General features: G+C 34.0%; 1 pseudogene; it reads right to left on the bottom strand.

The window, feature by feature from the left end:
* LOC141498925 (crooked neck-like protein 1) overlaps nt 1–18,378 on the bottom strand; it is a 29,154-nt pseudogene extending 10,776 nt beyond the window's left edge.
* Between the last annotated feature and the right edge of the window lie 2,760 nt (nt 18,379–21,138).

The raw sequence follows: 21,138 nt of genomic DNA, 5'->3' as shown, positions 1-21,138 counted from the left end.
TTTTATGGTAGTCTTGTGCTGGCCATTACTTTTCCTACATCACATATACACACATTAGGTTGAAGATGATGTATTTATGCGCTTAGACATCATTAAGAACACAAACATTATATAAATTTAACCTGACTTTAGAGGATGCTTCACCATGTTTAACAAGGATTTGAAAGATGAGCCCCCTCAAAGTAGTATAGGTATACAGTGTTGTCCAATTTACTTGCAGGCTACCCCTTAACTTTCCTTTTAACTCCTGATCATATTCATTCATATAGTCCCCCTATATGTTGATTATTTTAAGGTCAGTTCAAATCTAGGAAGCCTTCTCTGATATTTCTCCACTAAGTAATATAAAATTTTTGGCTTATTCTGTTCTTTTACATTCAACCTTTATTATTTTGCCATATGTCTCTCACTCTAGTAGACTGTCACTCTATGAGGGTAGGGAGAAGATCAAACTGAGATTGATCTTTGAATTCAAGGATTTGGATGTTCTCTACAATGGGCATATTGTAAGGTTTAAATCAAATAATGGATCTAAAGCACTTTATAAACCTTAAAGCTCTATATAAATGGCTTGATTATTATTATTAGCCTGCAGTCTCCAGGTCTCCAGTCTGATGACAACCTTATTAGCTGAACTTTCTGCTAAGTAAAACAATGTTTATAGAGTGATATGGGGGTGTCATTGGTAAAGGTTTAACAACTAGGCACTGGTGGGGGTGGGGCAAGTATGCACACAATTTTTACTATAATTTGTATTATTAACACCTTCTTCAGTTCAGACAATCAACTAAAAACTAGATCAAATCCTGATTTATACTGACTGAAGATTTATGAGGCATAAATGCTCACACTGTATTTTTAGCAATCCATGAGCTGGTTGGAGCTAACTCAAGTGCACCTTTTCCTACAATGATACAGATCATAATCTAGTAATGTTTTCCCATCCTGTACCACTCTCCTATGTGTTTTTCCATAAGTTCACCACAGCAGCTCCACCCAATATCCTGGAGGCATTCCTTACTTTCTTTTGAAGCTGAGAGGATATCAATGGGGAGTACTCGGGATTATCCACTTGTCTTTCCTAATCCTTAGCATATAGCCAATTTATTTTCTAGTCACATATATATGCCTGATGACATCTTTTGTTTTTCAAAGTTCCTAATTTGTTATATTTCACAGCTTGCTCACCAACCACCTTCTATGTCTCCTTCTTCTCCTGTGAGATATTCATTTTCATATTCTTTGCAAACTGTTGTATTTCCAGGTCTCAGGAAAGCTAGAGAAGAATAGAATACTACTAATATAAAAAAAACTGTCTATTTCTGTATTTGGACTTATTTTCAAGAAAACTTATGGTAACCAAAGGAGATTTTTCCTTTTGTGCAGGCAATCCAATCTGACAAACTCTAGATTTCATTTATCCAAATGCATGTCATATTCTGGCCATTATAGTTTCCTCAGATGGTTGGTCTTTACTGAGTGGATGGTAGTTATTATCCTTTTAGGAAGTTTGACAGTGCTCCAGGGATTCATTTGACTTGCACAATGTCATCTATAAATAGGAGAGTCTGGAGGATCTCACTATCTCCAGGGAGTCCCTTTTTATTTCATTATTAAGAGAAACAGTATATCATAATGGATAGAAAGTCAACCAGAAAAAAATTGTCTCAAGTTGTGATCCCTACAGAATATGTCCCTAGTATAGTAAACTTGAACTCTTAAGTGTCTGCCTGGATGCAAGGTCACCAATGATTTGCTCACAGAGAACAAGTTCAAAAGGAATTGCAGGTCTATTTTCTCAAGCTCAAGGTCTAAAGAAGAGAGACCTTGCACTATTTTTAACTGCTTGGGTGGTAGCATAAGACAAAAGCAACGGTAAATGAAAGGAACCCATGATTTTGGGGAACTCCTATATTTGTTCCCAGACTTTGATGATAATGCTGTTGACATATCTGTCTCTGTTTGCAGACAAAGAAACTCAGGTTGCAGAAGTTATATGAAGGACTTGCAAGAGCCCACAGAATAGGTCTGTTGTGAAAACTGAACGTAGAAGTTTGGTCCCCTTACTTCCCAATTTACTTGTATTCTCAATGAACTTTTCTTTTAGGGAATTCAGTAGTCTGTCTTCCATGGGTAGAATTTTGTTATTTTATTGTTATTGTAAAAATAATTAGAGCACCTCTCTTTGAACACTCATGACTGACGTATGTGCATGTGTGTGTGTGTGTTTGTGTGTAAAAGAGAGGGGGGAGGGGAGAGAGAGAGAGAGAGAGAGAGAGAGAGAGAGAGAGAGAGAGAGAGAGAGAGAGAGAGAGAGAGAGAGAGGAGGGGGAAGAGAGAATTTATTTATGGATCTTCAGAGACTGTTCTTTTTAATCTTTATTCTTCCTTGGGAGAGTTAAAATTTATCAGTTTTGGAACTTCTACTCTGGACCTGAGTTGTCATAATTGTTAAGCCAACTTGACTAATTCACTGTATTTAGCAGGTCCCAGTCTATGCTCTATATTTCATCCAGCAATAATTCAACAAGAAACTATTCCTACTCATCTTTTAAGGTTCATCTTATGCCTTGTCCTCCGTGAAATCTTCTTTGGTCCTCCTAGTTTCCCTTTCATATCTCACATATTCTTTCAAATATGTATGTGAGCATATGTATGTGTATATATGTGTATATTATATATCTCACAATATAATTTTGTATTATTTATTGTGTTTGTGGTCTGATTTCCTAATAACCTCCATATTATAGGCAGGGACTTTGTCTTATTTAGTCTTATATCTCACTCAGAACTTAGAACCTGCTCTATACCTTATAAGGTATAGAGTGCTTATAGGCACTTATTACATGTTAAAATTATTGTTGAACTGAATTTAATGGCTGTCAAATGTAAATGACATAGACATTATTTTCTGTAGAGGACCAACTAACCCAAGTGATCAGGCTAGTGTAGTAAAACCTGTGTTCAAATTCTATCTCATGCTCTTACTGTGCAACCTTGGAGAAGTCACTTCACCTCTTTTAGCTTCACTTTCCTTATCTGTGCCCTCCTCTGTAGGGAATGTACCTACTTCAAAAGATTGCTATGACGGTAGGATCAAATGAGATTCATATATTATATATATATATATATATATTTATATATACAAATATATAAATATATATATATACATCTACAAATACCTATATACAAATGTATATTATATATATATATATATATATATATATATATATATGCATACACCTACCACACATACACTTTTTATGTCCTCTAATACAATTTCTTCTTTTAGATCAGATATTTAAGAGTTAATGGTGATAGAGATTTCCCTTTTGAATATAAGGAGTGAGATTTTGTAGGAACTCCACTTACTTGTGGAGGGAGATACTTTTCAAAAAAATTTGGAGCCCAAATTGATGTTCAAGGACACTTAGTAATGGTGCCACCCTTATCAAGGAAGAGTGTAAACTTGGCAGGATATGCTATCTGTATAGACTTTTGTATGAAGTCAGGGAGCTGGCATAAGGGTAAGGGCCATCTGCTCCGTTTTCCTTTGCTTGCTTAAGTGAGAGTTTAAGAGCTCAGATTGATGAGTGTGCTCTCTCCTTTCTACACCTATATTAAAGTGAATATGTGGTGAAATGAGATAATTTGACATCATTTTATTTCTTTACTTATCCCTTACTTTGATTATTTATCTCATGGAGACAAAACAAACACATACACACACACACACACAGTTTGGTGTCTAGCCTTTCTAAGTTCAAAGACACATGTTTTAACATGAATTTTTCCTTTTCAGTCTCCTTTCCTTTTTCTGAGTTCATTGTTTTTAGAAACTACCTTCTCTGTACTGCAGGGTGGGTGGGGTCCTTTCTGAGGTTTAAAGTCTCTCAAAGAGAAAAAGCCCAAAGGAAAATTCACCAGCCTAGACACCCTGGATTAACTTAAGCCATCTTCCATTGGCCTTTTGGGGAAACTGAAGTTTTCCCAGCCGGAGACGCCAGCAGGACATCCTGTTTGAGTTTAGAAATCCCCCCCTACCCGCTCTGTCCCATTTCCCTTCTCTCTCTTTCCATCTCCACCCTCTTCTCCCCCTTTTCCCCCAACTACCAATAAAACAAAGAAACCTGAGAAATAATCTCTTACAGAGGAGACTTCTCAGGCAGTGATTGTCATACTGGCATGGGGCCAAGCTTTAGTGTGGCACAAAAATGGACCCAGGAGGGGAGCTACTGGAAGGCAGTCAGAGAGCCCCTGAAAAGGAAAGTCATTAAACTACCAGCAACAACAAAACTCTCATTTATTCAGCTTTCATTTTTTTAAACGATATATTAAAAGCCTACGAAGTAGTCTTTCAGGCTTGTAATAAAACTCCAGACCTGCTTGTTCATACATTGCCAAACTGAAGGAGTGTGTTTGTGCCCATATAGATTTGTGTGTGTGTGTGTGTGTGTGTGTGTGTGTGTGTGTGTGTGTGTGTATTTATAAGCTGGTTCATAACTGGACTTGTAAAATTATCCCAGGTCACAAGCTTCCTGAAGAACTATAGGAGAGGTTAGAGTATAGCAGCTTTCAGTTTACAAGTGCTTTTGTCATGGGGATTTTTTTTGAAAGAGAAGCTTTAATTTGCCTCTGCTCTGAAAGAATAAAAATGACCACAAGGACAGGAGGCTATTAATTTATGGTGCTTGTGGGTGGGGGCAGGGAGAGCACAAATATTTGGGGGGGGGGAAGTGCAAGTAAGGGCAAACAGCAATAAAAAGGAGAGTGAAAAAAACTCAACAAAAACATGGCAGGACTCCTTTGGTCTGCAGGAAGTAGAGGATAATAAGCCTCATTTTAAAGTTTACCAAATAAAAAAGAAAGTGCCATTGGGTGATTGAAGAAAGCTCTTGGCACCTAATCCAATAAAAATGAAGTTTTTCCCTTTGCAAGGAACTGGTGGGAGATGCGATAGTCTTTCACACTTTTCTTTCAAAGGATAAGGTCTAGGACTGAGTAGACTATGTGGTTTGCATATATGTCTTAATGGTAATTGGCCTAGCTGACAGGAGCTGATCAACAGTGAGAGAGCAATTAACCAAATGAATGAAGCAAGAAGTTAAGTGTTTTGGCAGAAGACAAAGAACTTCATTAGGTAATGTTTACTTTTTCTTGTAGCTAAATTCTATGTTTTTAATTAGCACCAGGATGTTTTCTCTCCAGCCATTTGGAGAACTAGACTAGCTAGGGTTTCTTTGATATAGTGTGCTGCTACTTTGAGGTGAGGGGCGAATGGGAAAATGAAAAAGAGAAAGAAAGAGAGAGGAAGAGAAAAAAAAGAAAAGAAAAAGGAAACCAAAATGGAAAAGAAAAATAAAGGAAATAAATTCCTTTTTCTATTGCAGTAAGGTAAGCTTCCTTGATTTTAACCAGCTGATGTGATTCAACTGTCTTGGAAGCTAATTCAGGTCAGATTCTGTACATTCATTTTGGAGAAATCCATACCACAGGTTTACTCACTATCACACAGTCAACAATATATATTATATACTCAAATTAGGAGACAGTGTGGAATCAGAGACAAAGGAAAATAAAATAAAATATTTAATAAAATGCCTTTGTGCATAACAAACACACACACATCACTTAATTCTCTATCATACTCCTTTCTCTTACAGGACTTTTCCTTGTAACAAAAAACAGCTAATTGTAGTCATATAATTTTTATGATGCTTGTTAGATATAATATTCTGATATTCCTATTTAAATATTCTATCATTCTGAATGGAATTTGTTTATTTCTTCTGGCTGTTAATTCCATTCACTTTGATGAAATTGCTAATTCTTTCTGTTAACTTTCAGTTGACTCTTTAGTGTTGTTTAAGTAAGCTATCACATCATCTGCAGAAAGTAATAGCTTTGGTTTCCCTTTTTTCCTTCAATTTCAGTTCTTTTTTTCCCTATAACTACCATTTCTAATAACATACAGTAGTCATGATAATAGATATCCTTTACTTTACCTCTGATCTTATTGGAAAGACCTCTAGAAAACTTCATTACATGCAATTCTAGATTTTGGATTTCAAAGGGTACTGTTTGCCATAAAGAAAAGTCCATTTTTTCTTAGGTTTTTTTAAGTATGTTTGATTCCTTCCTCAACCCCAAAACAGTATTGTATTTTGCCAATAGCATTTTCTACATCTGTTGATACTCTTTTGCTTCTTTTTTGTTTCTCTAACACCTAGGACAGTATCTGGCACATTGTAAGTTTGATAAATGTTTATTAATTGCTTGACTGATGTGATTTTGATTGCTTTTGTTGCTGATATGATCTATCATATTTAAAGTTTCCCTAATATTGAATCAACCTTATATTTTTTGGCATAAATCCTATTTGAGCATAATGTACTATGTGTTCCTGTAGGCCCTTTGTTATTATTTTATTTCAAAATTTTTTTGTTAACTTTCAATTGTAACACTGGTCTACAGTTTTCTTTCTTTGATTTATATCTCTTTTGTTTAAAGTATCAAGACATATATGTATCATAGAAGGAATTTTTGAAGAACCCCATCTTTACTTATTTTTTTTTTGGCAAGGCATTGGGATTAAGTGACTTGCCCAAGGTCACACAGGTAATTGTTAAGTGTCTGAATTTCAATTTGAACTCAGGTCCTTCTGACTTCAAAGCTGGTACTCTATCCACTGAGGTACCTAGCCGCCCCATCTTTACTTATTTTTTTTTTTTTTAGGTTTTTGCAAGGCAAATGGGGTTAAGTGGCTTGCCCAAGGTCACACAGCTAGGTAATTATTAAGTGTCTGAAGCCGAATTTGAACTCAGGTACTCCTGACTCCAGGGCTGGTGCTCTATCCTCTGTGCCACCTAGCTGCCTCATCATCTTTACTTATTTTTTGCCAAAAATTATGTAATTATTAGAATTAAAATTAGAAAAAATTAGATTTTTTTGAATGTTTGATAAAATTAACTTATAAGTGTATCTGGTCTTAGGACTTTTTTTCCTCTGAGAGATTTTTTGTGAGGTGTTAAATTTCTTTTTTATTGAAATGCTTTTTAAAAATATTTTATTTTTTCTTGTTTTAATCTGGTTATTTGTTAGTTTTGTAGCTATTCATTCATTTAATTTAATTTGCAAGTTATATTGGAATAGAATTGGCCAAAAGAATTTGTTTATTTATTTATTTATTTAGATTTTTCAAGGCAATGAGGTTAAGTGGCTTGCCCAAGGCCACACAGCTAGGTAATTATTAAGTGTCTGAAGTCAGCTTTGAACCCAGGTACTCCTAACTCCAAGGCCAGTACTCTATCCACTGTGCCACCTAGCCGCCCCCAAAAGAATTTCTAACAATTTCCTTGATTTATTCATGTTTTATGAATTCTTTTTTATTTTTGATGCTGACAATTTGATTTTCCTTTGTCTTTCAAGAATTCAGGCTATGTAATGGGTGAGCTATTTTATTATTTAAAAAAAATAGCTTCAGTTTTACCTAAAAGTTCAATTGCCTAGAGCTTTTAATTTTATTAAACTCTTTTATTTTTCAGAATTTCTATTTTGGTATTTAGATATATTTTAGTTGTATTGATCTTTTCTTCCTTCTTTTTTTTTTGAGCAAAGATTTAAGCAATATAAATTTACCTCATAAATGCTTTGACTGCATCTCAAAAGTTTTGATTTGCTGTCTCCTTATTGTCATTTATTGATGAAGTTATTTATTATTTCTAAGATTTGCTCTTTGATCCATAGATTCTTTGGAATTAAGAACTGGGTCTCCTAATTTTTAATTTTTCCTTGAAAGACTTTTATTGAAAATCATTTTTACTATATTTGGTTGGAGAAGGATCTGCTTACTATTTTTGCATTTTTATACTTGTGAAGTTTTTATACTAATACATGTTTAATTTTTGTAAAGGTCCTATACACAGTTGAGAAATAAGTATACTTTCTTCTATTTCCATTTAGTAACCACTGAGTTCTATCATATCCAACTTTCTATTAAAGATTTTACTTGAGTTTTACAGTTTTTCTCCCAACCTTACTCCCACCCCCCCCCCCCCCCCCACCCGGGAAAGCAATCTGCCAGTCTTTATTTTGTTTCCATGTTGTACATTGTTTCCATGTTGTACATTGCATCATATCCAACTTTCCAAAAGTCTATTTAGGTTCCTTCTAATTTATCTTTTGATTAGATTTGTCTTAGTTTGCAAAGTATACATTGAAGTTTAATACTCTTATAGATTCTACTATCTGCAATTCAACTGATATTTTTATTTAGGTATTTAAATACTATTCTATTATTTGCATATATGTGGTCCATGAAGTCATGGAGAGTTGGATATGACTAAACAACGGAACAACATTAGGAACTACAAATACATAAATGTATAGTTTCTCTCTTTTAATTTAGTCTATTTATTGCCTTATCTGATATGATTGTTACCCTGACTTTTTTTTTTTTACTTCACTAAAAAGGATAGATTCTTTTCTAGTCCTTTATTTTAACTCTGTGGTAGTCTTTGTGTTACAAGTCTGTTTCTTTTAAAAACTATATTGTATGATCTTCTTTCTAATCAATTCTGCTACTTCATCACAGTCACAGGAATTAATTGTTTGTATTGATCAGCCTATGTTTTACACAATTTCTTCTCTTTGCCTCCATTCCTCATTTAGGGAGAAGAAGAGAATATTGAGAGAGAGAATGATTTAGCATAGTGATCTACATTTGATTCTATTTTACCATTATTCTTTTTCATTTCTTTGCCCAGTTTCTGCTTACAGATTCTTAGATTTTCTTTCTTTCCTTTATACTGCACTTACTCTCCGATGATAGATTTTTAATTATTACTAATCTCTTCCTGTATCAATCTACCTTTCTGTTTTCCTTATTCATGTCTAATGTGTTCTTGAGTTTAAAGTATTTCTACGTCATCTATCTATCTATCTATCTATCTATCTATCTATCTATCTATCTATCTCTATCTCTACATATATATAGATATATGTTTTTTGTGCAAATTCAACCTTCATTTTTCTAGTACAGATGAAAGTTATATTCATTTGTAACCTGCTCCTACAACTCTCTTTTTCTATGTTTATGTAATCTTCTTATGTATTTGGATTATTTGAGATAATATGTTCTATGCCCTTCCTCCTTTCTTTTTTCCTTTCTTTTTCTTTTCTCTTAAGATCATCCAGTATAACAAAACTTTTCCCAGGTCTTCTATTTTATTTATTCCCTTTGAACTTTAAACATATTAGTGTTCTGAAAGAACACTCTTCTTTTCTCTTTCTTAGAATAGAATTCATGATTGTATTTCTTTCCACTTGCTGAAATGCATTTCTCTTTCTTTTTTGTATTTTCATTGAACTCCGATTTTTTTCACCAGGAATACTTGGAAGTTCTCAGTTTTATTAAAGACGCTTTTTTTCCTCTTAGAGGATTATTCTTTGCTTTGCTAGGTAGGTTATTTTTGTTTGTAATCTTTTCTCCTTTGTTTTTTGAAATATCAGATTCCCATTTCTCCTTTTCTTTCAAGTGTTAGCTGCCAGGTCGCTGTATGATTCTGACTATAGCTCCTTTGGTACTTGAAGTCTTTCTTTCTGGATACTTGCATATTTTTTTTTCTTTGACTTGGTATCTTTGAATTTGGGTTCTGATGTTCCTGGGAATTTTAATTTGGATTTTCTTTCAAGTAATGCCTGGGAAATTATTTATATTTACACTTTGCTCTCTTGGTCTGTGCCCTCTGTATAGTTTTCATTCTCAATTTTTTGAATATTTAAGTTTCTTTTGGTTGAAGTTTTAAGATTATCAAGTAATTTTTAGATAAAATTTTCTTACTCTGTTTTCTACTTAAATGCTTTCTTATAGGATATACTATACTTTTCTGTTTTTTTTTAGTCTTTTGATATTTTTAGTACTTGTCTTTGTCTATTAGAGTCTTTGATCTCTATGTGGTCTAACTTAATTTTTTTTTTTTTTTAAGGTTTTTGCTAGGCAATGGGGTTAAGTGGCTTGTCCAAGGCCACACAGCTAGGTAATTATTAAGTATCTGAGACCCGATTTGAACCCAGGTACTCCTGACTCCAGGGCCGGTGCTTTATCCACTGTGCCACCTAGCCACCCCAGTCTAACTTAATTTTCAAAGAGTTTGCTTGAGTTTTTTTTAAATCTCCTATATTAAACTGTTTATTGTTTTAATTCTTTCTTTAAGTGCTCTCATTTCCTTTATTATTCTTCTCTCTAGAATTCCCATTTAATTTTTATGATCATTTAAAAATTTAGATTCTTCTAGAAATTTCAATAGAGTTTGTGGTGAATTTGCAGATTTTTCTTTTCTTTTCTTTTTGAGAATTTGCTTGTGGATGGTGAGGTGTTATTCTCTTCTGGGACTGTGTCTTGAGCATTCCTGGATTCATAATATTTCTTTATTGTCAATATTTTCTTGTATTTCTTTATTTTCTAGCTTTACTTCCTGAATTGAAATACTATGACTAATATGTTATTCTGTATATTTCGAGAAGGAATAGCTTTTTGGGGGGGGATGGGATCTAAAAATTAAAGAATATATTCTTTATGGACCTCAGGAGTAGATTTCAGTCAGTGCAGGAGCTGAGATTGTCTACAGGGTAGGCGATGGGGAATTTTGTGCTAAAGTGATCTAATCCAGAATAGGTCCTCATCATTGTCTTGGTCCTAATCTTGTAGGTTTCTGACTCAAGTTTGGAGACATAGTGACACAATTAAATTCTCCAGGTTTTCTCAGGTAGACCTTGTCTGGGATTCTATCTCTTTATCCCCAGCACATAATTAGAGTCTCCAGGCTTCTCAGTATTGTTTCTGTTCTTAGAGTTGGAAGGTTTCTGTGTATTGTACTCTTGGGCTAGACTTTTTCTAACTGAACACCTCTCTTAATCTCTGAAGGCTTCTGAGCATCTTTATGAAGACCTAGCTTGCAAAGTGGACTTCTTGTAATTTCTTTTTTTTATTTCTTTTAAAATATGATAGTTAAACAAATGAAACCAACACTTTGACTATGTCAATATATACTTCTTTTGATACATGCAGTTTAGCATCTTCTGATGTTTAGACTGTTCTTGGAATTGAACTCAATTCTTATGGTTTTTTTTTAAAGTTCTTATGTTTTTTCCCCTTTATGCCACTGTGTTCATTTCATAAATGGTTTTGTTAGTTATACATATTTCATTTTGTGTCAGTTCATACAAGTTTTCTCTTGTTTCTCTGAATTCTTCATATTCATTGTTTCTTGTTGGGCAATAACATTCTATAGTGTTCACATACTATAATTCAGTCATAATAAATTATATAAAATAAAGAAACATTTATTAACTATCTTACTATGTGCCAAACATTGTACAAGTATTGAGGATGCAAAGACAGGCAAAAGATAGCTCCTGCTCTCAAGGAGCTTACATTTATTATACTAATTCATTATATTCATATGCTACAAGTCATTTGGAAAAAATAATAAATAATATCATGAATTTCTTTAGCCTCATTCTTTTATAGACATAGCCTCATTAAGGCTTATATTTCTATTGTGCTATAAAGGACCAGTATTATTAATTTTCTTTTAATGATGGGAAAATGGACAGAAGGACATGATCAAAAATCTTGCAGTAGAGTTGGTGGTAGAGATTAAATACATGACTTTTAGTCAATTTATTTGATAGTCATATATATGCCAGAATATGACAAGAGAAGCCATAGAAGGATAGAGTATTATTCCTATAGTCCATGTAGAGTTCTTAAGGTTAGAAGGCTCCGAAACTAGGGGTGGAGTGGCTGCTGGGATTTGGATCCAAGGTGATGAAATGTAGAGGTACTGACAGCACTTCTGCAGTATAGAATCAATTGAGCTCAGCCCTCCTTGGCAGTAATAAATACTAAGAATAGAAAACTCTAGGAGCTTCCTTCCTGTAACAGCCACACCCAAAGTGAGCTCTTTGATAATTCTGCCCACTCCCACTCCCCTGCTTTTCTGGGTCAGATCTAGCTCAGGCAAGTCCAAGCTTGAAATTAGAATCCAATGAGGTATTCATGGACCATAAAGTTCAATAAGAGAACTTTAGTTATGAAATTAAAAAAATATACAATGCCCAATTAAAATAAAATCTTACTTTCCTTATGTTCTGCCTATGGTATGACTCATGTTTTAACCCACTTGCATTACCAGGAGGGCACTGGATTTTCCTTAACCACAAGGGAGGAGAGAGCATTTTTTTTTTTTTTTGCTGAGGCATTTGGTTCTGGCTCTGGCACTTTGCCCTCTTCAGTGAAAGCAAGAAATCATACCTGTGAAGGTATGATTGCTGGGCACCCTAGTTGCAGACTTGACCAGTACTAAAAAATTTAAAAGGGAAAAGCAAATTTCCTATTGCTGAAGTATAGATTTGACATCCTTGGCCTTTGTCTTTGGGTCCTGAATTACAGTACTCTGATCATCAGGATACTGGGGTTATTGCAGAGGGTCCTAATCTCATCCTTAGCCAAGAATTTGTAGATCTAGTGGGAAACCATTAGACCTACACAATCCATGAACTTCTGGGTAGAATGGAGGTATAGTGGTTGTGGGCATTTCTAACGCTGGAGCCCCATTTGGACCATTTGGTCAGTTTGAATGGCTTCTCTTGGGAAGGGACAACTCTAGAAGTCTTTATAGAAGGCTTGATTAGAAGCACATTAATACTTACCAACATTGATAGCTGGTGGGTAGGTCTGTGTAGTTCTACAAGAAGGTAATACTAAGATTGAAATGGAATTTGGGGCAAAAAAGAAGGACTGACCCTAGGGGAGTCCCCTTCAAGGATTTAGGTGATGAGAGAGAGAGAGAGAGAGAGAGAGAGAGAGAGAGAGAGAGAGAGATCTCTGGATATTTGCTAAGGGTAGGAGATAATCAAGTATTCTCTTGAGCCCCCCCCCTTTTATCATTTAACCCTAGATATGATTTGAATTACTCTTGATATAAAAATCCCTCATTATAACTTTGGAAGATACATATAGATAAAACTGTGGATTTTTGAAGAATTGCAATAAAGCATAGGCAGAATCTTTTTGCTAAGGTGCAAGAGCAATAAAAATGACACCAACACTCATTTCTACCCTTGAGAAACTTAATGTGAGACATATGTATATAATTAACTATATTGCAAATCACAGGAGCCCAGCAGTCACAGTTAACTTTTGACCAAAACAAAACAATACAAAGCAAAAACTGATCTTCTCCTCCCTCTTATTTCCATACTTCTGTTAACAGCGAGAATGATAAAATTTAAAGAGCTGAGGGAGGTTCATTTGTCAGTTTATATTAGAATTCTTTTTTTTTCATATTACAAATCTATTTTATCTTCAATTCAAGAGACAAAACCGGCATTTCTATAACACAGTACCATAAAAAAATGATTGCACAAGAAACTGCAAATTCACTGACTACAACTTGTGTTCCCTCCAGATAAACAATAAAGTTATCATTTGCATTTCTTTTTTTTCCCTTTTTACTTCTCTCTACTCCTACCCTAGAGATGAGTACCATTAAATAATGAATAGGAATAGGCATATAGATATGTAAATATTCATATATATGCATGTATGTATGCCTATGTAAAATTATTCTACACATACTTCTATTGATCAATTCATTCTTTAGATGAAGATAGCATCTTTCTGCATGTCCCTTTATTTTTAATTTGTGTTATATTTATGATACATTTAATTGTACATTTATGTTATTTGCTCAAAGCCATTCTTAAAATAATATTACCGTTAATGTATTCAACTTTCTCTTGGTTCCACTTACTTTACTAATCATTTCATACAAGTCTTTCTAAGCCTTTCTAAGATCAATGAGTTCATCATTTTTTATAGCACAGTAGTATTCCATCACAACCATATGCCACAACTTGTTCAGTCATTCCCCAGTTGATGGATATCCCTGCTATTTCCAGTTCTTTGCTACCACAAAGAGAGCTACTATAAACATTCCATTCACAATCAAAGATAAAATGACTATTTGTGAATTTCCCACCATTTTATTTTTACTCATTAATTCTTTTTTTATAAATGTTCTTTCTTTATTTTTTCAATTACATATATAGATTTCAACATTCATTTTGTGAGATTTTAAGTTCCACATTTTTCTACCTTCTCCCTTCCCTTGACAGCAAGTAATCTTTTATAATTTATTCACTAATTCTAAGATTTCAGAGATGAAGGACCTTCTAAAATCACCAAGGCCCTCCTTTAGCTGTTATTTCAAAATTTGGCTTCTCTCACTAATTTTTTCCTGGTTTTTGGTTTGTTGGTTATGTCCTCTCAGTCACTTTGATGTACTCTGGTCATGGGGATGCTCCTCATATTTCATATGAATCTCTCTCTTTTTTTTTTTTTTAGGTTTTTGCAAGGCAAACAGGGTTAAGTGGCTTGCCCAAGGCCACACAGTTAGGTAATTATTTTAGTGTCTGAGATCGGATTTGAACCCAGGTATTCCTGACTCCAGGGCCGGTGCTTTATCCACTGCGCCACCTAGCTGCCCCTCATATGAATCTTGAATCCCTTTGTGTCATGCAGCAAAACATTCACAATCTGAGTCTTCTCTGGTTCCTTACACATCTAATCAGTTGTCATTTCCTGCTGATTCTGCCTTCATAGCATCTCTCACATTTGTCTTCTTTTCTTCACTCGAACTTCCTTATTCTTCTGCAGGCCCTCATTATCTCTTACGTGAACTATTAATAATTTCCTAAATGATCTCTCTACCTCAAATCTCTGCCTTCTCTTCATTCTCCCTATAGCCAAAGCAAAAAGCTGACCACATTACCCCTTGGCTCAATAGCCTTCAGAACTTCCAATTGCCATTAAAGTGAAATGCAAACTCTGTTCTTTGACATTTAAAGTCCATAATGAACCAACTCTAATCTACCTTTCTAGTCTTTTGTATTACTCTTGAGGACTACACAGGGTATCCCAAAATTCTTAGTGCAGTTTTAAGCTTTTAGACTTTTGTATTTTTCTGTATACACTCTGGATATTCTCCTAACTCACTCTCATTTTCAAGTTAATGTCCCAGAGAGCAACTAACTATAGCTTCTGGGGGTCCAATCCAAATTAGAAAGTTGGCTTCTCAGAAGAAGATTCGATCCTTCCATAGTATCTTTTTAATGCCATTCACTCAAAACACTAGAGCAGCACACCAGTGATTTGGAAAATCCATATAAAAATTTTTGACCCTCCCTTCATACTAGAGGGGGAAAAGTTTCCCTTTTTTCTTTTAAGGGGTATTTACAGAACCTTAAGTGTAAAATTTGGGTTAAATATTAGTCATAGATGTGTAGGTCAATATAAATAAAAATAATATATAAAAAATGAAAAATATGAAGTAATTAATTTAAACTTATTTTAACTTTAAAAAAGAAATTGTGCATATTTATGGCATTATAAGAAAGCATATTGATATTATACAGTATTATACATATATTTGTGAACTTTTATGCATTTGTGAACTTTTTATGTAATTCTAAACTTTTTCTGTTTTTTCTGCTGAACTTTGTATATTGTCTTCTGCTTTTGCAAAACTCCCCCAAAATTCCCCACTTAATTCCTTATGCTGACCCATGATATATCAAAACCACAATGGGAAAAGTCATTATGTGGAGGGGATAACTGTATTCTGAAATGTTCTTTTTAATGTTAATTTACAGATTATAGTTAGCATCTTCCTCATATCATTGTACCTCAGTGTTATTTAACCAATTAATATCAATTATCTTTTACAAAAAAGATATTTGCTGAAAAGAAATAGCAAGAAGAGAATAAACATATTGTCTTGAACCAGGAACACACTCTCCTCTTGGTTGGTCCTTAGGCACACTGTACTCAAACTTTAATGGTTGCTACAAAGTATTCAAGACTATCAAGTTCAATTTTGAAAGGATGAATTGTGATTAAAAAGATTACTCTTTACTAAGTTTGATTTCTGGCCAATTTTGGTATGGATTTCAGTTCCTGGACCTTTTGAGGTCTCACAAGACTAAATCCTAGTCCTTCCCTTCTCCAGCATTTATTTATTAATTAAGAGACAAAGCTATAGAGGCATTGATTTCATAGCCTTAGGTTAGCCTGGGTGAGGTAGGTAGCTGGCAGGAGGAGATTATTACTATCCTAACTTAATATCTCTCTCTTCTTGCCAAGGGTTAAAATTGTTCTTCTACTGATCATCACTGAGAAGGAGTGGGCATCTTTCATATGTCCTAGCTCAGCAGTGGACTCAAAGACTTCTTCGCTATATATAATAAGGTATTGGAAACAGTCACAGAATACCTATGCATGCTCCAAAGTTTATAATAGGAAATTGCCTCCCATGGAGCTTCATGTGTCTATAAATATTGGTCTTTCATTGGTCAGACCTTTATGACACTTCCCCTCATGCATGTAATGGTCTAACCAAACTGCCTTTTTGCTGTTCTCACACACAATGTTCTTTGCAAAGACTGTCCCCCTTATCTGCAATATAATTCCTTCTTGAAATATTGAGTTTCCTTCAAGCTCAGCTAAAAAGTAATACCCTACAGGAGCTCCTATGTGTCTCCTATGTCCACTTGTCTTGTGTTTATTTTATATGTGTTTTGTATGTGCTTATATGGACATTTCTCCTACAGGGTGTAAGTTCCTTGAGGGCAGGGGTTGTTTCTTTCATTTCTTTGTGTCCCTAACTCTTAGCACAGGGTCTGACCCATAATAGATGTTGACTAAATGCTTCTTAATGAATTGATTGCCATGATGAATGACTTGAGTGAGGTTTTAAAAGATGATATGGTTCAGTCAAAATCTCTTCCTCTGACTTCTAATCATTGCTTTGACAGTTTACATTTATTAACCTGGCATTCTCCACAATATCTACTTTTGCTCATGATGTTCCTTGTGTTTTTAATGTCCTTCCCATCCCCTTTTATCATATTGGATTCCTCTACAGTTGGAAAAATACTTCATCTATGAAGTCTCCTCTGATCCTGCCTGATGGTAGCTCCCTTTCTCCTCAGACCTCATCTAGCACTTTGGTTCCCATATTTTGAATGTCTTTTTCTGCTTCCCTCTGGGTTTTCTGACTGCATACCATCCCTACTTGCCCATGTGGGATCTGCTTTGCCTCTGCTTGCACACACATGGTTTGTGCCCCCCTTCCCATCAGCTCCCCCCCATTCTCTATGTCCTCATTGATTTGGGTCACGTTTAGCTTTAACTGTACTTGATTAAGTGCAGGACCAAACAAGCAGATGCTGATAATTAAGAAATCACAGGCACATACCTTTCCAATAGCATAACAGCACAGCACAGCCGGAAAGAAGACTTGTGCCAGTGTCTTGACAAGTCTAGTGCTGCAGTTCCTTGTGCAAACAGTTCCATCTATTGCTGATGGAAAAATTCCTACTTTTCAGGGCTAGAGAAGACAGATTTTGTACACTAGGAGTCATTCAAATTTTCATTGTATGAAGAACTTTTTATTCAATAAGTGGAATTGCTTGGGCATAGTTGGACTATTCAACTCTTGGTGGTGCTGAAGCTTGGCTTCATTGATAGAGTGGATTGCTCATTAATCCTCTCATATGCAATAATGATGAATAAGATTATTTTGCCTCCTTTTCATTTTGAGTAAGTTTTATTGAAGCCTTTTGTTTTGACACCACTATCATTTCCCCTTAAACCACTTCAATCAGTCAATCTAAAAGCATTTATTAACATAAATATAAAATATAAATATAATATAAAATTATAGTATAAAAGCAACAATCCTTTATTTCAAAGAGCTTATATTTGGTTGGTAGAGTTAACATGCAAGTATATGTTTGTATGTATGTAAATGCAGATGTATATATTTATAAGAATATGAATGTCTATGAATATTGCCTGTTGTATATGTATGCATACATGCACCATGAATGTTTATTGCACATATAGATATATACATGCATGTATATGAATAGCTATATAGTAAGAACATACATAGCAGATACAAGGTAAATGTAATTTGGGGGTGGGAGTCTCTAGAAACTATTGAAGTCCATGTAGGAGAAGCAGTTTGAGATGAGATTCAGAGGAAGTTAAGCCCTCTCTGAATCTTTGGTAATAAGGAGGGGGGGAAGCAAAATGAATCAACCTAATGATCTTATCTGATAAAATAAATATACAACACTTTTCATATCTGTAATCAATTATCTCACCACTGAGAAAAGTGAAGTGTATTTCATCAGTATTTCTCTGGGACTGAGATTGGTCATTATAATCATCCAGAATCTGATTGGCTTGTAGTATTTATTTACCTTATTGTAGTCCTTGTGCTGTTGTTCTTCTGGTCCTTTCTTCATTCCTCATTACTTCATATAGGTTATACTGAATTCCTCATATTCACAATTTCTTAAGGCACGATAATATTAATTTCACAATTTATTTGGACATTACTTGATTTGTTTCCAGTTTTTTGCTTACATAAAATGTGTTGCTATGAATATTTTGGCATATTCTGAGGACTTTCTTTGACCACCTTGGGCTATATGATATTAGGTCAAAGGTCAATAGTAGCTTAATGACTTTTGTCCCACAATTACAAATTATTTCCTAGAATGGCTGAAATAATTCACAACTCCATCTATTGTCTATGTGTGCTATCTTTCAACAATCTTTCCAATATTTATTTTTCTATTTTTTAATATTTTTGTCATTTTGAGAGATATGAGGGAAGACTCAGAGTCTTTTGAATTTGTATTGCTCTTATAATTAGAGATTTGAAGCAATTTTTCATATGGCTGTTGATAAATTTATTTCTTCTTTTGGAAATGATTTATTCTTAGGTATTTATTTTAGAAAGAAAAAATGCAGAAATAATTTCATCATTTGGTTGTATTGTCATATTATGTTAGTGAAGTTTCAATTTAACAGTTTTGTGTAGCTATTTCATTAATGTAATTGACTTTAATTTTATGGCTTTATTTTTCTTAGAGTTAGCAATTGAAACCATATGTACCTCAGAAGGAAAGAAACAAGATTTATTAAGCATCTACAATGACCCAGTCATTGTAGTTTTATAAATATTATTACATTTGATCCTCCCAACCATTTTGGGAGGTAGGTACAATTATTATCTCCATTTTATAATTGAGGAAACTGAGGCAGGTAGAGGTTAAGCAACTTGTCCAGGGCTAAAGAACTAATGAAGTGTTAGAGGTAGAGTCAGATGTTCCTGACTCAAGGCCTAGTGTTCTACACCAGCTGCCTCTAAAGCATAAAATAATCAGGTAACCTCCCAAAATCTTCCAATTTTCTTTCTAGGTTTAGAAACAGTTGAGATAATACAGAAATTATTTATTCTTTGAAAGTATGGTGGCTTTTAAAGATAGCTTTTAAAAACTGTTTAATTTCTCCTAAGATTGATCTCTTTAGGTTATTCATTTTAGATGTGCTTATTTATTTTTTTAATGAATATTTTGTTTTCCAATTATATACAATAGTTTCTACCTAGCATTTTTGTAAGGTTTTGAATTTTACAATTTCCCCCACCCTCCTTTCCATCCCCTCTCCCTCCCACAGAAACCAATCTGATAATCTTAATATTTACCTTGTTTCCATGCTATTCATTGATCAAAATTGAATGTGTTGAGAGAAAAAAAACATATCCTTGAGGAAAAAATAAAATATCAGAGATAACAAAATTATGTAGTACATAGGACAATTTATTTTTTAAAAACTGAAGGTAATAATCTTTGGTCTTTGTTTAAACTCCACAGTTCTTTCTCTGGATACAGATGGTATTCTCTATCACGGATACTCCAAAATTGTCCCTGATTATTGCACTGATGGAATGAGAAAGTCTGTTAAGTTTGATCATCATCCCCATGTTGCTGTTAGGGTGTATAATGTTCTTCTGGCTCTGCTCATCTTGCTCAGTATCAATTCATGCAAGTCTTTCCAGGCTTCCCTGAAATTCCATCTCTTCTGGTTTCTAATTGAACAATAATGTTCTATAATGTACATATACCAAAATGCGTTTAGCCATCCCTCAATTAATGGGCATTCACTCAATTTCCAATTCTTTGCCACCACAAAAAATATTTTTTATAAATGATGTTTTTACTTTTTTTTTTATGATCTCTTCAGGGTATAGCCCCAGTAGTGGTATTGCTGAACCAAAGGGTATGCGCATTTTTATTGCCCTTTGGGCATAATTCCAAATTGCTCTACATAAAGGTTGGTACAGTTCACAGCTCCACAGATTTACCATAACCCTTTCAACATTGACCATTGTCCTTTCTGGTCATATTGGCCAACCTGAGAGATGTGAGGTGGTTAGGTTATCTATTTTTGTTAACTGTGTAATCTTATATTTTTCTAACCATGTTTTTCTTTTATATGCACAAGAATATTTGCATTGAACTATATAAAATTGTTTTATTTTTTCATTTTAATTTTCTTCCTTCTTTTAAAAGATTAGATTTGCTAATTGTTCATCAAAAAGCTATTGTTGTTATTTTTTTAGTTTTTTTTTTGCAAGGCAGTAGGGTTAAGTGGCTTGCCCAAGGTCACACAGCTAGGTAATTGTTAAATGTCTGAGACCAGATTTGAAATCAGGTCCTCCTGACTCCAGGGTTGGTGCTCTATCCACTGTGCCACCTAGATGCCCCTATTGTTGTTATTTTTAATGCAATTATATTACAATTTCATTTTATTAATCTATGACTTCATTTTAATTATTTTTTCTATTTTCTATGAGATGAATTTTCTAATGTTCAGTTCCTCAAATTTCTTAGAAATCTCTTCATATTGATAAAAAGGAGTGGATCTTTCACAGACATCATTAGAAAAGGTACTGGACATCATTCAAGGGTTGTATAGTTTCTTTTATTTTAAAATTTTGATATTTAAATTCTCAACTTTCTATTATGTTAATCTGAGTAATATATTTTTGTAAGCATTCTTGCTGGCATTGAATAGGATAAAACAGTTCTAACAATTTTTAAAATTTTGTTTTCCTTGATGGTGATTTTCCTTTTTTTATTTTGCTGATTTGATATCTATTAAAAAGAAATCAGTTTAATTATTGATTTGTCTATTTCATTACTTAAAAAACTTCT

This window comes from Macrotis lagotis, chromosome X (genome assembly GCF_037893015.1).
Source record: "Macrotis lagotis isolate mMagLag1 chromosome X, bilby.v1.9.chrom.fasta, whole genome shotgun sequence".
NCBI lineage: Eukaryota > Metazoa > Chordata > Mammalia > Peramelemorphia > Peramelidae > Macrotis > Macrotis lagotis.
This window is presented reverse-complemented; position numbering and strand designations above follow the sequence as displayed.